Genomic DNA, 18,589 nt, shown 5'->3' on the forward strand with positions numbered 1-18,589 from the left:
AATATTGTTGAGCACATTATATTGACTATGGGAAACATCAAGCTTTCTGAGGCAATAGATAAACGTTGGTGGACAAAATCAAGTGCTGAAAAGTTCACAGATAAATTTTCATGGGAAGCTCTCATAAGTAGGTCTATCCCTAATGATGATTTTACAAAGTTGTGGGTGAAGGGACTTCCTTTTACAATCTCATTTTTTGGTTGGAGGGCCTAGACACATAAAGTTCCTGTGGCTGCTATCATGTCCTCATGGAACTCTAATATTTCACATCTATGTCAGTGTTGTAGCATCCCTATAAGGGAGACTGTCACGCCCCAAAGCTACCCCCAGGATGCGGACACAGGACCTACGATCACGAGTAACCCCAAGCTAACCCTACTAGCATATCATAAGCATACTTAAAGATAAACTAAATCAATATCTATTGTGCGGAAGCTAATCATAAAATAATTCGAAATGAGGGGGAATACCCATACTAAATCTTAATATATTAATACTGAGAGTTTAACAACAACTAAAAAGTCAAACTCAAATACTAAAGCTGATTCTAACCTTGTCTTAAATATAACCTCTACTGACTAGAAATGCTGGGACATGCCCTAGCTAGATCTAGAAAATACTAAAAACTAAAGACTAAAAAGCAAAGGAAGATAAGCATGTCAATCGTCCTCAAAAAATGAGGACTTACTACAGATGTTGCTGAACTGAAGATCATAAACCGATCTATGTGTGATCTGGAAGCTGAGAACCTGAACCTACATCACGAGAAAATGTAGCGCTGAATATGCATTAGTACTTGAAAGGTACTGAGCATGTAGGACAGAGTAAAGTTGAACAATAAATATAACTGAACCAAATCATATATCTGAGCAATAATAAGAGATAAGGATGATACTAAACTGAGAATACTTAACATGAAATGAATGAATGCAATGAAAAACTTTATAACATACTGAAACTGAATACTGAATTGTGACTGATAACGTGGTCAATGCAATAGAATTTGAATGTAAGGGAGCTAATAATAACCGAAATAAATCCACATGAGGTAAATGTGGAGTCCGATGTATACGCTCCATTGAGAGGACCCAATATACCCTGCCAGAGGTATAGTGGCATGACTGGCGTGATCACTAAAATGATGCCCACAAAGGGGACTTACAACCAACAGGGCGCGTAGTTCTAGGACTTGAGGGTGACTGACCGTAGTTCACTCGATATTTAGCTACTCCTAATTGATTATGTAACTAACAATTTATGACTGATTTTCTGTAATACTGGATAGCTCAAAATACTGTCATGCTAATTGAAAATGTGATATTAATGTACTGATAATGAAACATTTAAATCTAAGGCATGTATATCTGTAATATCTGACCTAGCATGTGTATTTCATGAACTAAAAGAACTACATAGCTAGGGTTCTGAATTCATGAACGAATCTATGCAAAACGATACTAAAATCATAGTAATGTGATAAGGAACATTAAAGTAACTGATTCATAATGATGTGCTGAAATTCTAGAAACCCTAGGTCTAGATAATATTAAGGGAATCCAGAATCTGACTGAATTATAGGGACCTAATGGGTGAAAGGAACCGACTAGTGAAATCCCACATACATGGTGAGGAAATTCACAGAGAAATCTTTCTATTTCGGGGTTGGAATTGATGAAAACTCGTTGAGTTCTTGAATTAGGGCTACTCGACTTTCTCTTCTATTTTGCTCTAAATTTGATGAATTTTTGGTGAATAATTGATTAGGTTAGGTTCTAATTAGATTACTAGGCTAAAACTAACCAAAAAACACGTAGTTTAGGGGTTAAACAATGTAGTTTTTGGGTCCAACGCATAAGAAAAAGACCAAACGACCCCTGACGTAAAATCTGTTGAAGCCGGCCACGGGCTGACTGACGATTTGTGGACTGACCCATGGTCCATCCCGTCAATCATGGATTGGCTTCAGAGGCTTGGTTCTGAGGCTTTAATCCACGGGTTAGGACCACATGTCGTGTTCTGACCTATGGTCCGTGAGTCAGCCATAGGTTGACACTTAGGCAATTTCTATGGCCGTTTTCTGGGGAGGGCTTATACGGGTGCCACCATGGCCCATTGTCTGGACCACGACCCTTGAAGGGTCCCGTGGTCTGACGTGTAGGCCATGTCGTCTCTGCCTGTCGACCACGACTTGACATCACGGTCTGTGAGGTGGTCCATGGCCCATGAAGGGTCCGTAGTCCACCACCTCTAGACTAGTGTGAGTCCACTGATAGGTCAGCGGACCGTGGTCCCTTTAATGGTCTATGAACCCTGTCGTGGTTCACCTACTGATGCTAGTTTTCTGCTGAATTTTCTAAGTATGAGTTATGAGGTGTTACAATATCTCCCCCTTGGGAACACTCATCCTCAAATGAAGTTTAAACTAGTTGGATAGGGAGGGAAAGTGATGCAAACCCTACCACTAATTTCTAGAATTGATTTTTGATTGAACTAAGTTCCAATAACATGCAAATACACTGAAAATGCAAGTACAAATTGAAGGAACATGATACTAAGACTGAAGCTACGCATGAATGATTGAAAGCCTGAAGAGGAACTATTACCTCAAGCTGGAATGGAATCGGAAGGAAATAGATGAGGATACTTGGCCTTCATGGCTGCTTCTGCTTCCCAAGTAGCTCGCTCTACAGATTGACTCCTCCACGAAACCTTCACTGACGTGATTTCTTTGTTTCTCAACCTTCGAACCTATCGATCAAGAATCTCAATTGGTACCTCTTCATAGGTGAGACTATTCTTCACAACCACACTTTTTAAAGGTACAATAGATGCTGGATCACCCACACATTTCTTCAATAACAAAATTTGAAAAACCGGAGGCACTGCTGCTAGTTCTGCTGGCAACTCTAACTCATAAGCCACTTTACCAACTCATTTCAAGATCTTGTAAGGGCCTACATATCTAGGACTGAGCTTTCTTTTCTTGCCAAATGTCATCACCCCTTCATAGTTGACACTTTCAGAAAAACCCAATCATCAACTTGGAACTCTAAGTGCCTTCTCCTTACATATGCATAGGACTTCTGGCGACTCTGGGCTATCTTAAGTCTATCTCTAATGAGCTGCATGATTAACGTTATCAAGGACACTTAATCCAGTTCTGAGCGTCTACGATCGTTAGTCAATATAATAACCCAACTAAATGAGTTGGGGTCGAATCCCACAGGGAGTGGTTCGTGTTTAAGATTCAAGAGTAAAGTATGAATATGCTCAAGTCAATCATAGGAAGAGACATTTACGAATAAAAATATAATTCAAATTAGGGGTGACACGAATTAACAGATATTGAGATAGGTTCTTGGGATGTGATTCGATTATAGGCTAATGTAGACAAATTGGTAATTGCAACTATTAGAAAATAGCTATACATCAATGAATAGGCTAGATTATAGAGGAGGTAAACTTTCTCTCGAACAATTTATCCTGAAAAAAGTTGGTTTCTCTCGAACACCAACAAGCAAGCAAAATAAGAATAGCCTACGCCGCAGTCCATTCACTCTCGAGCTGAATGTGTGGAAAAGGGTTTAGGATTCACTCTCTCAAGCTGAACCCATGACAACCCAATACCCACAGACCATCAATCGATAATCTTGGTTTCAAAACCTCTCTCTCGTGTAAGCCAAAAATACGAAGGTAGAACTGCATTTGCAACTACAATTCTTTAATTTAAATCGTAATTAATGATTGAAATCACTTCTAAATAACATTTAAACTAACAATTAGAAATACACATAAGCTAAATCAACCCATAATCACATAACCACACCCCAAGAATTGGGATTTTAGCTAGACATCATAAAAAAATAAAAATTGTTACCAAATTGTATTTCCATCAACTGGGTAAGATTAATTTCGTCTTTACAAAGGTCCAAATTGAAGAATTTCAAAGACCCACTTCCAATTTCTCAAAAATGGAAAACTTCAATTCTTCAAAGCTAAGGAAAACTTATCTCAATACTGTGATTTCAAACTCAAAATTTTAGCTAATGAATGTTCAAAAAAATTCCTCTTAAACTAGATGTTCAGAAACGTATTTATAGTCGCCAAAAATATGTTGCGAAGGGCCATTCAGAGCAGAAAGTCAGGCTCATCGATCAGCTCGGTGATCTACCTTTTGGTCAGTTCCATCGCCTTTTTGCTTTGCCCTTCAGCATCCTCAAGTTCTGTACCTTTGGACAATCTAACTCTGCATCGCGGAATCACTCGGCGACTCGCCAACTGCTTTTTTTCCTTGCCAATTTGATTTTCTCCTTTAGAGCTTGGCATATGATATACCGTGAGTTTATGGTATTTTTAATACAATTCACTTAAGAGTTGTGTGTGTCTAGGGCCTTTTTGTATTGGTTTTTATGTGTTTTTATCGTGTTTTGCAGGAAAGATGTTTAGGCGCGGAAGTAAAGAGACAACTGAAAGAAATGCAGAACACGACATCTACGGAGGTGATCTCTAGACCGTAGGTCCATTGACGCTCCGTAGATGGTGACTGTAAATCAGCAGGCAAGGCATGGAAGACAACTCAGGGAAATCTGACCATGTGTGGAACCACGATAGCCATTGACGATCTGTAGATTGATCTACGGACCGTACTGCTGATCCGTAGAATGATATTGCGAGGGTTCCAGTAGCTGATGTTTGAAGATTCTAAGTGTGGAGCTACGGAGAAGGATTGCCGGACCGTAGATCGATCTACGGTCCATACTGGAGTTTCATCGTTTGCTTCAGAGAAGTTGATTTTTGGAAGTTGAAATATTTTCTCTGTCCTAGCTGACGGAAGGGACTCATGGACCGTAGATCCATTGATGGTTCGTGAGTCAGTCTCATGGAATGAAAATGCGTGCCTGAACAAACTTTACTTATTTTGTTTCCCAGTTAATTTAGGATTTATTTTCTATAAATAGGGCATGTAAACCTCGTTTTTTGGGGGTTAGATTTTATAACCTTTATTCTAGTTCTTGACTTGGGAGATTAACTTTCAACTTTAGTAATTCTTAATTTCCTAAGTTCGTTTTGAAGGTTTTGGTGTTGCAATTCAAGTTGAATTTCTGGGTTTATTATTCTTCTTACGTAAGTTCATAATTCTTTCATCTAAAACAATGAATTGTGTTCATATGATTATGGGTAACTAAACTCCACAACTAGGGTTGTGGGAACAATGAGCGATTAACAAAGTATGAATAATAACTAAGCAATTCTTGAATAGTGTTGTTGCATGCATTGATAATTCTTTCGTTTAGAAGTCTTTTTAACGAGTTCACGCATTAGAACTCTTCTTGTTGCTACTTACCGGACCAAGGAGGTAATCAACAAGAAACGAATTATCAACATAGATTTAGTGTGATACTATCTAATAGGCTAGTGTCGATTGGTGCGAAGTAATAACTAAGACAAACATCGATGTGATATCTAATATGAGGTAAAGGTAAGGGTTAGTAAGTTATACACACGTAGCCGGACCAAGGTGTGGGGTGAGATTCTCTAGATGCTGGACCAATGATTTAGAGATACCTAACTTATCACTTTGCATGTTGTACACTAGGAAATGATTGCTATTATTAGGATTACTGCGTTATGAGCTTGTGGGGAACACGTATACCCTAGTTAATTCTCTTATCTTGATAACAACCAAAATTGACTTTCGTTTACTGATTACTTACTGACTTCTTACAATTTGTTTCACAAGCCCCCCTTTTAATTACTTGTTTCAGGAAGTTATTTGACTAAACAGATATAATTGTTGGTTAAAGGGAAGTCTAAACCATTTTCCTCGTGGGATTGATCCCAACCTACAAGTTGAGTTCTTTACTTGATAACGATCTCTTATGCTTCTTTAGGGAGGTGTAATTTGAGCATATCAAATTTTGGTGCCGCTGCCGGGGAAATGTGGCTTTTAGATTTATTTTAACTACATTATTGAACTTTAGTCAAAGATTTCCTAATTTTAACTTTTTCTTTTTGATTTTGTCTCTCTCAAGTTCTGACTTTAGTGTATGCCAAGTTTACGGAGCTAGGGTGAACCATTTACTCCTTACAATCCAGAGTTGAACCGAACTTTGCGAAGAATGAACAATCAAGGAGTTCAAGTTAATCCTATCAGAGGCAATCTAGGTGATGAAGTTGAGTTGCAACCTTCGAGGGTAGTTGGTGGAGACAACCAGGTTCTAGCTGAAAATTAATTGGGAGATGCAGTGAGGGTGCATGGTCCACCAGGCCTACAACTGCATGACAACTATAGGGGCAACACCAATATTGCTGACTCTAATGGACCTCTTGTCCTACCCCCTTTGCCTCCGGGGCACACATTTGTAGTGACCAGTAGCTTGATGCAGATGCTTACCGCGAGGGGCTTGTTCTCGGGGTCGCCATCGGAGGACCCACATGCTCGCATAGCCAAGCTAAGGGTGGTTTGCAAAAGCTGTGTAGGTCGACCAGATTTGGATATGGATGTTATTAGAATGCGAGTGTTCCCTCTATCACTGATAGGCGATGCTGCTGTATGGTTCACTGAGCTCCCTTATAACTCAATCTATACATGAGACCAACTAAAGGATGTGTTCTTAGCAAGATATTATCCAGTGTCCAAGAAGTTCAATCACAAAGATAAGGTCAACAATTTTGTGGCATTACCTGGAGAGTCTGTGTGTAGCTACAGATTCACTGTGTTTGTAAGAGGTGTTCCGAATCATCGTATTGATGATAAGTCGCTGAAGGAATATTTCTATCGAGGACAGGATGACAACAATAAAGCAGTGCTTGATAGTATAGCTGGAGGATCATATGGTGAGTGTACATACACTCAGATTACAGAAAAACTGGAGATGATCTCTCGCAACAATAAAGCATGGAGCACTAGATGGTCGGATACTGAAAGAAACACTTTTGCCATTCATACTACAAACAACCAGTCTGCAGATGAGATTCGTGAGGAAATGGCTCAGATGAGGACCGAGTTAGGGTTAGTATTGAAGCATGTTAGCGGAAGTGCGAAAGTGGTAAATGCTGTGAATTACTTGACTAGATCTCTACCACCAGTTGAAGAGTGTTACTATGAAAAAGATGCTTATGCGGTGAATGATCAGACGGGGGGTTTCTGACCAAATGCCCAAGGATCCAACACGGATAATTGGCACCAAGGTCGGAACTATGGAAATTACAACCGAGAGGGTCAATATGTCCGGGATGGGAACTTCAATCGCGACAACAACTACACCTAGAACAACTATGGCAACAGAAATGATCGGGTTGGACCTTATGTCCCCCCTCAAAATTGAGAATCTAATACTAGGGAAACTGGAGGCAATATGACGCGTATTAAAGATATGATGCAGAAGATGATGAGAAGGTTTGATGCAATTGATGAGAATGTGAAGGAGATGAGAAACGACTTGTCTGGTATTGGTTAAAAAGCTGACGCCCATGCAGTGTGAATAAAGTATCTAGAGTATCAGTTGTCTATTGCAGTGAACCCACATCAACATGGCACTCTTCCTAGCAACACCATCCAAAATCCAAAGAATGATGGTCATTGTATGTCAGTTTTTACTCGAGGGGGTAAGCAAACCATTGATCCATCTATGCCGTCTGTGGTTGATGTTGAGATTAGAAAAGAAGATGATGTGGTAGAGGTTAGAGAAGAGTCTGAGAATGCGGCAGAGAAAGAAAAAGATATATCTCAGAAAGTGGTCCCCATACCTAGACCTCCACCACCTTTTCCGCAGAGGTTAGTGAAGAAGACTGAAGATGGTAAATATCACCGATTTATTACTATGTTGAAGCAGCTTTTCATCAACGTTCCGTTGATAGAAGCTTTGGAGAAAATGCCTGGGTATGCGAAGTTTATGAAAGATATGGTGACAAAGAAAATGTCTGTGAGTTTTGAAGATGATGATATATTGCAACATTGTAGCGCTATTACTACAAGGTCTCTTGTGCAAAAGAAGGAAGATCTCAGTGCTTTCACAATTCCATGTACTATAGGGTTGTTACATTTTGCTAAGACATTGTGTGATCTTGGTGCCAGCATCAACCTCATGCCATTGTCTATTAATAAGAAGTTGGGTCTAGGGGATCCAAAGCCTACTATGATGCAGTTACTTATGGCCGATCGAATCGTGAAAAGGCCCATTGGTGTACTCCAGGATGTGCTAGTGAAAGTGGAGTCATTCATCTTTCCGACGGATTTTGTGATTCTTGACTGTGAGGTTGATTTTGAGGTTCCCATCATCCTTAGGAGACCATTCCTTGCCATAGGGCGTGCATTGGTTGATATAGAGAAGGGGCAGATGAAGTTCAGACTAAACAATGAAGAAGCAACTTTCAATATTTGTAGGTCCATGAAGCAGAGTAGTGAGCTCCAAACGGTATCTGCTATAACTTACAGAGTTGAGAGTGGAATAGAGGTGCAAATTGAAGAGCGACTCGGTGTTGAGGCACTAGCAACAGTGATGATGAATTTCGATAGTGATGGAATTGAAGAGTACGATGAGTTGGTAGCTGCACTTGATAGGTGCGAATATAAGTCAAAGCCAAAGAAGTATGAGTTAGACATGAAGAATTGTGAGTCTCCACTTGCGAGACCATCTGTTGTGGAGGCACCAAAATTGGAGCTTAAGGCTCTACCACTGCATTTGAGGTATGTGTTCTTGGGTAGAGATAATACTTTGCCGGTCATTATCGCGGCAAATTTAAACGCGAGACAAGTAGAGTGCCTGGTGACTGTGTTAAAGAGGTTCAAGTGAGCTATTGGGTGGAATATTGTGGATATTATTGGGATTCCTCCCGTTATTTGTTCCTACAAAATTCAACTCATGCCAGATCACAAACCTAGTATTGAGCACCAAAGAAGATTAAATCCGCCTATGTAAGAGGTAGTTAAAAATGAGATCATCAAGTGGTTGGATGCTTGAGTTAACTATCCCATTGCAGATAGTAGTTGGGTATCTCTTGTTTAATCTGTGCCAAAGAAAGGTGGGATTACTATGGTTTCTCTGAGAGAAATGAGCTTGTTCCGATGCGTCCCGTGACTGGATGAAGAGTCTGCATGGACTATCAGAAACTAAATGCTTGGACAGAAAAAGACCATTTCCCTATGCCATTCATGGATCAGATGTTGGATAGACTTGCTGGTAAGGGTTGGTACTGTTTTCTTGATGGTTATTTGGGCTACAATCAGATATCTATAGCTCCGGAGGACCAAGAGAAGACCACCTTCACTTGCCCTTCTGGGACTTTCACCTTCAAATGGATGCCCTTTGGGTTGTGCAATGCTCCAGCGACCTTCCAGCGTTGTATGATGTCGATATTTTCTGATATGGTTGAAGACACTATTGAATTGTTCATGGATGATTTCTCTGTGGTAGGTGACTCTTTTGATCGATGTCTAGATCATCTGGCTGAGGTGCTTAAAAGATGTGAAGACTGCAATCTGGTGCTAAATTGGGAGAAGTGCCACTTTATGGTAAAAGAAGGGATAGTTCTGGGCCATCAGATTTCTGAGAAGGGCATTAAGGTAGATAAAGCGAAAGTTGAGTAATAGAAAAACTTCCTCCACCTATCTCTGTAAAAGGTGTTAGGAGTTTTCTTGGGCATGCAAGTTTTTATAGGAGATTCATCAAGGATTTCTCCAAAATTGCACACCCTTTGTGCAAACTACTCGAAAAGGAGTACAAGTTTGATTTTGATGATGCTTGTCTGAAAGCATTTGGAGAGTTGAAGGAGAAGTTGGTTACTACACCTATCATTATTTCACCGGATTGGGGTACAATCGTTTGAGGTAATGTGCAATGCGAGTGGAGTGGCGCTTGGTGTAGTATTGGGACAGAGGCGAGAGAAAATTCTCCATCCTATTTACTATGCTAGCAAAGCTCTAAATGTGGCCCAGAAGAATTATACTATGACTGAACAAGAGCTTCTTGCGGTGGTTTTCACATTCGAAATTTTTTGATCCTACCTGCTTGGTACTAAGGTCATAGTGCATACCGACCAATCTGCATTGAGGTATTTGATGGCGAAGAAGGATGCAAAACCGAGGCTGATTAGATGGGTATTGTTGCTGCAAGAGTTTGATTTTGTGGTAAAAGATAGAAAGGGACGAAAACCAAGTTGCCGACCACTTGTCCAGATTAGAGGAAGAGGCTATGCTTAAGCTTGGTGATAGGGCTGAAATTAATGATACTTTCCGAGATGAACAGGTATTGGCTACTTCTCATGATTTGATTCCTTGGTTCGCAAACTTTGCTAATTATTTGGAAAGTGATTTGATGTCCTCAGACTTGTCTTTTCACCAAAGGAAAAAGTTTATGCATGATATGAAGAAATTCTTTTGGGATGAGCCTTACTTGTATCGTAGTTGTGCTGATGGGATTATTCGTCGTTGTGTGCCCGAGGTTAAGATGTTGAGTTTACTTGAAGCATGCCATTCATCTCCTGTTGGTGGACATCATAGTGGTATTCAGACCGCGCATAAGATTTTTGCAGTTTGGGTACTACTGGCGTACCATCCACCAAGATGCTTATGATTTCGCCAAGTCTTGTGATCGTTGCCAAAGAGAAAGAGGGATTTCAAAGAGGCAAGAGCTTCCTATCAATCCTATTATAGTGATAGAGTTGTTTGATGTATGGGGCATTGATTTTATGGGTCCATTTGTGAGTTCACATGATATGAAGTATAATCTGGTTACGGTTGATTATGTATCAAAATGGGTGGAAGCAGTTACGCCCAACAATGAAGGTAAAAGTGTCACCGCATTTTTGAAAAAGAATATCTTCTCCAGATTTGGTACACCGAGGGCGATTATTAGTGATGGAGGTTCCCACTTTCGTAATAAGTTGTTCAAGGTGCTACTTGAGAAATATGGTGTCCGCCATAATGTGGCCACTCCTTACCATCCACAGACTAGTGGGCAAGTTGAAGTGTCTAATAGAGAGATCAAACAGATTTTGGCAAATACTGTGAATGCTAATAGAACGGATTGGTCAAGGAAGCTTGATGATGCTCTATGGGCCTATCGTACTGCATACAAGACTCCCATAGGTATGTCTCCTTACCAACTTGTATATGGAAAGTCTTTCCATTTACCGGTAGAGCTAGAGCATAAGGCTTTGTGGTCGATGAAGAAGCTAAATTTGGACTGGGGCGCCGCATCTAATCAAAGAATTAATGACTCGAATATGCTTGATGAGTTCCACCTAGAAGCTTATGAAAGTTCAGCCTTGTACAAAGAGAAGATGAAGAGGTATCATGATCACAGAATTGAAAAGCGAGAATTTGTTGTGGGTGATCTTGTTCTTCTATTCAACTCTAGGTTGCGCTTGTTTCCGGGTAAACTCAAATCCAAATGGACAGGACCATTTTTGCTCACAAAAGTGCTTCCCCATGGAGTGGTTGAGCTTGAGAACAGTGAAGGAACAAAGTTCATGGTTAACGGGCAAATGATTAAGATCTATCTGGGAAACATAGAAAGTGTGCAAGAAGTTGTTGAGGCTTATCATCTTGATGAAGTCTGAGTAATCAAGAGGCCTGCGTCATGCCGCGACGTTAAATCAAGCGCTGCTTGGGAGGCAATCCAAGATGTAAAATCTAGCCAACAATAGGTTTTGTTTGCAGTTTAGTAGCTTTCTTTGTTTAGTTGCTTCGCTGTACTCATTTAGATAGTTGTTTTATTTGTGTTTTAGTGTTGGCTAGACATAACATAGGGTCCGTGTCTAAAAAGTGTCCAGAAATGTAAAAAGAAAGTGCTATTGGTTGCTACATGTGCAGGGGCGAAAAGCAAAATCTGTAGAAAAAGGTCTGGTGCAGCGGTCTATGGACCCCATCGACGGTCCGTGGTTCATTCCACGGACCATCAATAGTGTCCGCAGATCCCAGGTAAGGTTTCTGAAATTGTAAGTGTAAGTTTGATCTACGGTCCCCATCTACGGACCGTGTATGACCCACGGACCGTAGATGGGGTCTCGTGGGTCCAGAAACCTAAATGCTGCTTGACCCGACCCGGACCAATCCTATTTAAAATTCCCCAATTTTAAATCATTCCCACCTCCCTCCATTTACCACCAAACCGTTTCTACACTTCCATCTTCCTTAAATCACTCTATAACTCCCCTTTAAATCTTCCCTTTCTTCTCCAACTTCAACCAATCCCATAAATCCCCCAATCTCTCTCAAAATTTGTTCCAAAACTCCGGTGTTCGGGTTCGGCACAACTAGGTGATTAGTGCAGTCTTGGAAAACTTAGTGTCATCACACAATCACCCCACTCCTCGTTGCTTGTAGGGTAATAGACTTTCCCCTAACTTTGAATTTCGATTCATAGATTGAATATAGAAAGTCGGGAGTCGGGTCTTGACCTTGGGTAATTAAGTGTATGTAATTACATGCTAAAATTTAGGTACTAAAACCCTTGGGATGATAGATTGTGATTGTGTTGCCTTGATAGTGTGTTAAACCTGTCTAAATGCTAGTCTATATGTAAGTTTCAACTTAGGGTTCCGAATCTTGTATGAAATAATTATCAAATTGAGTAATTGGAACCCTTAGAATTATGAACTAGGATGATTAAATATTGGAATGCATGGCTAGACTAGGATATTGTTGAAAATGGTCAAAGATGTGGGCTTGAAAATAATGAATGTCTGAAATCTGGCACAGATCATGTCCACGAGACCCCGTCTATGGACTGTAGATCAGGTTCGTGGTTGGATGCACAATTTAACCAAGTGTGAAACCATGGAGGTGGACTACGATTCGTAGATGAATTTACGCACCATTCTGTACATCTGTGGTTTCCATCTGCGACCAATATTGTTGGTCCTCTGATCCACGGAAGGGTTCCACGGACCATAGATAAGTCTACAGACCGTAGGTCCCCACTGTGGATAACCACTGTCGCTACTATTTGAAATTTTTTGTTGGGTCTTTGTGGTTGTTCATTTTTAGTTCTAACATTATCTTGAGTGTGTTTTTAGTTAGTTGTGGCACTAATAACACCTCCACAGGTACTATGGCATCCAAGAAACTAGTCACCAATACAAAACAGGGCAAGTCAAAATCTGCTGCCCCTAGCTTTAAGTTAATCGACGAAGATAACGATGTGGAGGCGGACCTAGCATACATTCCTCCCAACACAAGGACCTCCCCCACTGCACCCCGAGTCATCAGAGGCACCCCACGGAAGGTGATTCCCGACGTAGTCACTGTCTCCCAGTTTGATGAGGAGCACACACTGATCGGGTCACCAATTGGGGCTGCTTCCAGTTCAGAGGATGGGTCTACGTCCGGCTCCGAGTCTGCCCATGCTTCGGGCTCTGAGTCTAGCCATGCCTCAGGGTCCAAGTCTGCCCATGCTACAAGGGCAATTGCTAAATCAGCTAGAGGTTCCGGCGAAAATGAACAAACAACCTCGTCTGATGAGGCCACTAGTTCGGAATCAGTGCCAGTACCACAGAATGATAACCCTACTCCAATGGCCGGTGAGCCAAATAGATGGTGTGTTGAGGGGCAGTGGCAGATCTATCGTGACACCAAGATGCTCAACGAGAAGGAGAAGATGGCCCGATCGATCACTAAGGAGCGCAGAGTCCTCATTGGGAGCTTGCATACCATACCAGAGATACACTAGATGTTCAACCTACACAAGTGCGACTGGATGGCCCAAGCACCTGGGACATACAATGAGTAGATTGTGCGGGAGTTTTATGCTTCCTATGCTGCCATTCTTCGAGGGTCGATTTCCAAGCGGGTCAAGCTCACAAAACAGGGTCCTCTAACTTCCACCATGGTCCGAGGGTGCCCGATAGACATTTCCAGGGCCATTATCAGCCGATATCTCTATGGTCCTATCACTGGTCACTCTTGGTTACTGAACACAGTAGAGTTTGATTACCGATAGGACATCGTACGGGGATGCACTTTCTAGAGAAATATTGAGCAGCGGGAGGCTGTTATACTTTTGTTGGCTAAATACATTGTTGCAGATGGCGAGCGTGCAAAGTGGGTCACCATACCACGATTGGGTCCGAAAGGCCACATTATATTTTGTGGCCAAGTTCTTCTGGTTGTTGGTGCGTAACAGGGTGTCGCCTACAAAAGCTGACAACCAACTCACATGGGATAGAGGCGTCATGGTTGCATCATTAGTAGCAGGATTGGAGATTGACTTCACCCACATGCTGCTGGCAGAGATTCACAAGAGGGCATTCGATACCTCCACTACTTACCCCTTTCCATGTTTGATTTTTCAATTATGCAGGGACTCTGGAGTACCGATCTAGCACTGTGTTAGGTTGATCCACCCTACTGGGACTTTGGATATCGGCCTCATTCTAGATGGAGCAAATGTAGCGGTACCTCGCAGAGATCCCCAGGTTGAGGTACCTCCCTTGGGCGCAAATCTTGCAGACACGGTGAAGTAGGCATAGGGCAGTGACCCTATAGCTAGTAGGGCTCCTAGCTTATCCAGGTCCACACCACCGTCCGGAGTTTCCGTTATCCCGATGACCAGAGTACATAAATTAGAGGCTCAGATGGTCATGCTGCTGCACCATATCCAGCCGTGGATGCAAAAGTCCATAGCCGAGTCCGAGACCAGAATGGAGCGAATGATGGAAAGCATGATAGACTAGAAGGTCCGGGCCGTTATTAAGCGCCTCAAATCCTTTGAATTGAGAGTCCTCGAGCGACCGGTCCCGACCACAGATCTATCCTCTCTTCAGACCAGTTAGCCGGCCTCTGGGTAGACGTTGATGCCATTCTTGCTACCCCTGCAGTTGAGCCTCAGGCTGCACCTACTGCTTTGACTGATAATACGGTGTTGGATGCTTTATTCAGTGGGACCGTCGAGGAGGAGCCCGAGCCTACACATGCCTAAGGCAAGAGGCACCGTTCTAGTCACACTGAGGACGAAAAAGCCCAAAAAAGACAGCATAGGCAGGAGAATGAGGCTAAGAAGGCTTCGATCTTAGATGAAGAGTTACGCTAGCAGAGGGTGCATGAGAGTGCTGCGGGGGCATTGAGTTCTGCCCTGGTTGTAGAGGTCCCGCCTGTTGAGAGGGACGATGTGAGCACTACTGAGGGTGCTATGTTGGCTGATGTGGGCACTACTGAGGGTGACCCAAATATTGTTCCGGCGGGATCTGGGAAACTGGACCCACCTGCTTGTTGATGAGTCTTCGCGCTATGCGCCATAGGTTTGCTTCACCTAATCCATTATCTTTTAATGTTTTGTATGCATTGAGGACAATCACATCTGTTTTTGTTGGGGGTGGGTTAAATGGATTGTGAGTGATAGGGTGAAGCCTGAGTAACCCAATTCATAATCCTCTCTTAGGGTTTTCTTTCCTCTGTTCTTTTTCCTCGAGAGACTGTTTAATTTCTGTTGAACCAGCATGTCCTAGGATCGTATGTGTAGAAGCATGAAAAAGAATGAAGCATGATGGCTTATAAAAAAAAATGATATCCGTCAAAATTTTGTGATGTGTGCTAGAATTGGTAGGCTAAGATAAGTTGAATGTGTTGGCTCTGAGTATGACATGATAATGAATCAACTTGACAACATGACTTAAGCTAAAACTTGAACTGGGTGATCTGATAATCTGATAATGAAACTATGTGCCAAGAGTATTTGAGAATCGTTGATTGTTCAAGCAGTTTTGTGCCAATCTAGAACTTGCCCGGTTAGTCATGCTAAGACAATTTACTCTAGAGGCTAGGAAGTGATCATAGGCCTTTGTTCTGATAAGTTCACAAATTGCCTAAAAGAAGAATCCAACCAAATGAAATAAATGCTCCCTTTGATCCAAATGCTTTTAGCCTAAATTAGACCATTTCTTTCTAAACCCCTAAATCACCTTCCCATAATCTACTATGTTGGCCTAGTCCCTCCTTGGACATGTGCACCTCGACTTAGGCCAAAAGCCTAAGTTGAGGGTGACTAATGTAAAGGGAAACCTCAATCTTGGCCCTGATCCAACATTGGGTATTGTGTACCTCAACCAACATAAAATCCATAAGTTGAGGGTGGCTATGAAAGATGAAACCAAAAGGAAAATGGGTATGAAAGGAGTTTGATGTTGAAAAAGAGAAACAATAAAAAGAGAGGAAAGGATATGACTTGTCGAAATCTAAAGAAAAGAATAAAATGCAAGAAAAAGATGAAATTAAAATAAAACAAAATAAAGAGGTACAAAGTCTAAAGTCACATCCATGGTTGAAGAAAATTAAGGGAAAAAAGGTAAAATGGTAGGATGTCAAAAATAGGGAAAAATGAGGTTGAAAGCCTAGTGTAATGTCAAGGAGGGCAGAAAGTCACCAAGAAGTACCCAAATGTACCACACCTGAACCTGAGCCTACGTTACAAGCCAAAAAAGTTCTATAATGATCCTAGAATCTAGTTTGGAGAGTCTAAGCAGTGAAAATAAGGGCAAACCTATGGTATTGAGCATTAACTGTACTTGAAGTTACTTCTGAGTGTGAGTGTTGAATGAATCCTTATACTCAAATTCATATTCATTGTGTGAAAAAGGGATTTCGTTTAAAGTAAGGGCACTCGTTACATTGTCGAAAAGTTGGTACCTTGGTGATAGTGAAACAGTGTATGTTGTGTGTTGGTTGGTCGATCTTTGTCATACTTTGACCCGCATGAATTAGCTTGTCGAGTCTAAAAGAACTGGTTTTGCACCAAAAAAAAAGAGTTGGGAAGAGAGCCATGTGATTACTTGTGCTTAAATTGCTTCCTTCTATACAAGTGTCGTTTAGAGTCTTAGTGTGTCACTTGAGGAAAAACAATGAATTTAAGTTGAGGGTGTTGATATATTGTGAGTTTACGGTATTTTTAATACATTTCACTTAAGAGTTGTGTGAGTCTAGGGTCTTTTTGTATTGGTTTTTATGTGTTTTTATCATGTTTTGCAGGAAAGATATTTAGGCGCGGAAGTAAAGAGACAGCTGAAAGAAATGCAGAACACGACATCTACGGAGGTGATCTACTGACGGTAGTTCCATTGACGCTCCGTAGATGATGACCGTAGATCAGTAAGCAAAGAATGGAAGACAACTCAGGGAACTCTGACCAAGTGTGGAACCACGGTGGCCATTGACGGTCCGTAGATTGATCTACGGACCATACTGCTGATCCGTAGAATGATACTGCGAGGGTTCCAGTAGCTGATGTTTGAAGATTCTAAGTGTGGAGCTACAGAGAGGGATTGACAGACGTAGATTGATTTATGATCCGTACTGGAGTTCCGCCGTTTGCTTCAGAGAAGCTGATTTTTGGAAGCTGAAATATTTTCTAAGTCCTGGCTGATGGAAGGGACTCACGGACCGTAGATCCATTAATGGTCCGTGAGTCAGTCTCGTGAAATGAAGATGTGTGCCTGAACAAACTTTCCTTATTTTATTTCCTTGTTAATTTAGGACTTATTTTCTATAAATAGGGCATGTAAACCTCATTTTTTGGGGGTTAGATTTTATGATTTGAAACTTTAGCAATTCTTAATTTCCTAAGTTCGTTTTGAAGGTTTTGGTGTTGCAATTCAAGTTGAATTTCTGGGTTTATTATTCTTCTTACGTAAGTTCATAATTCTTTCATCTAAAACAATGAATTGTGTTCATATGATTATGGGTAACTAAACTCCACAACTAGGGATGTGGGAACCATAAGCGATTAACAAAGTATGAATAGTAACTAAGCAATTCTTGAATAGTGTCGTTGCATGCATTGATAATTCTTTCGTTTAGAAGTCTTTTTAACGAGTGCACACGTTAGAACTCGCCTTGTTGCTACTTACCGGACCAAGGAGTTAATCAACAAGAAAAGAATTATCAACATAGATTTAGTGTGATACTATCTAATAGGCTAGTGTCGATTGGTGCGAAGTAATAACTAAGCCAAACATTGATGTGATGTGTAATATGAGGTAAATGTAAGGGTTAGTAAGTTATACACACGTAGCCGGACTAAGGTGCGGGGTGAAATTCACTAGATGTCGGACCAATGATTTAGAGATACCTAACCTATCACTTTGCATGTAGTACACTAGGAAAGGATTGCTATTACTAGGATTACTGCGCTATGAGCTTGTGGGGAACACATATACCCTAGTTAATTCTCTTAACTTGATAACAACCGAAATTGACTTTTGTTTACTGATTACTTACTGACTTGTTACAATTTGTTTCACAAACCCCCCCGCCCTTTTAATTACTTGTTTTTGGAAGTTATTTGACTAAACGAATATAATTATTGGTTAAAGTGAAGTCTAAACCATTTTTCTCGTGTGATCGACCCCAACCTACAAGTTGGGTTCTTTACTTGATAACGATCGCTTATGCTTCTTTAGGGAGGTGTAATTTGAGCGTATCAGCATACTAGAACTTTAGGCGAGATGGTGGCCATTCGGCGACTCGCCAAAAGGACTTGGCAATCACCATTCCTCTATTTGTTCCTTCTTTCAGCTCATGTCGTTCCTTTTTGCAAGTTAGTATCGATGCTTTGTTCCGCAATCTAAATACCTGGAAATCAAGGATTTTACATCA

This window comes from Solanum verrucosum, unplaced genomic scaffold (genome assembly GCF_900185275.1).
Source record: "Solanum verrucosum unplaced genomic scaffold, falcon-dt-bn FXZP01000898.1, whole genome shotgun sequence".
Classification (NCBI taxonomy): domain Eukaryota; kingdom Viridiplantae; phylum Streptophyta; class Magnoliopsida; order Solanales; family Solanaceae; genus Solanum; species Solanum verrucosum.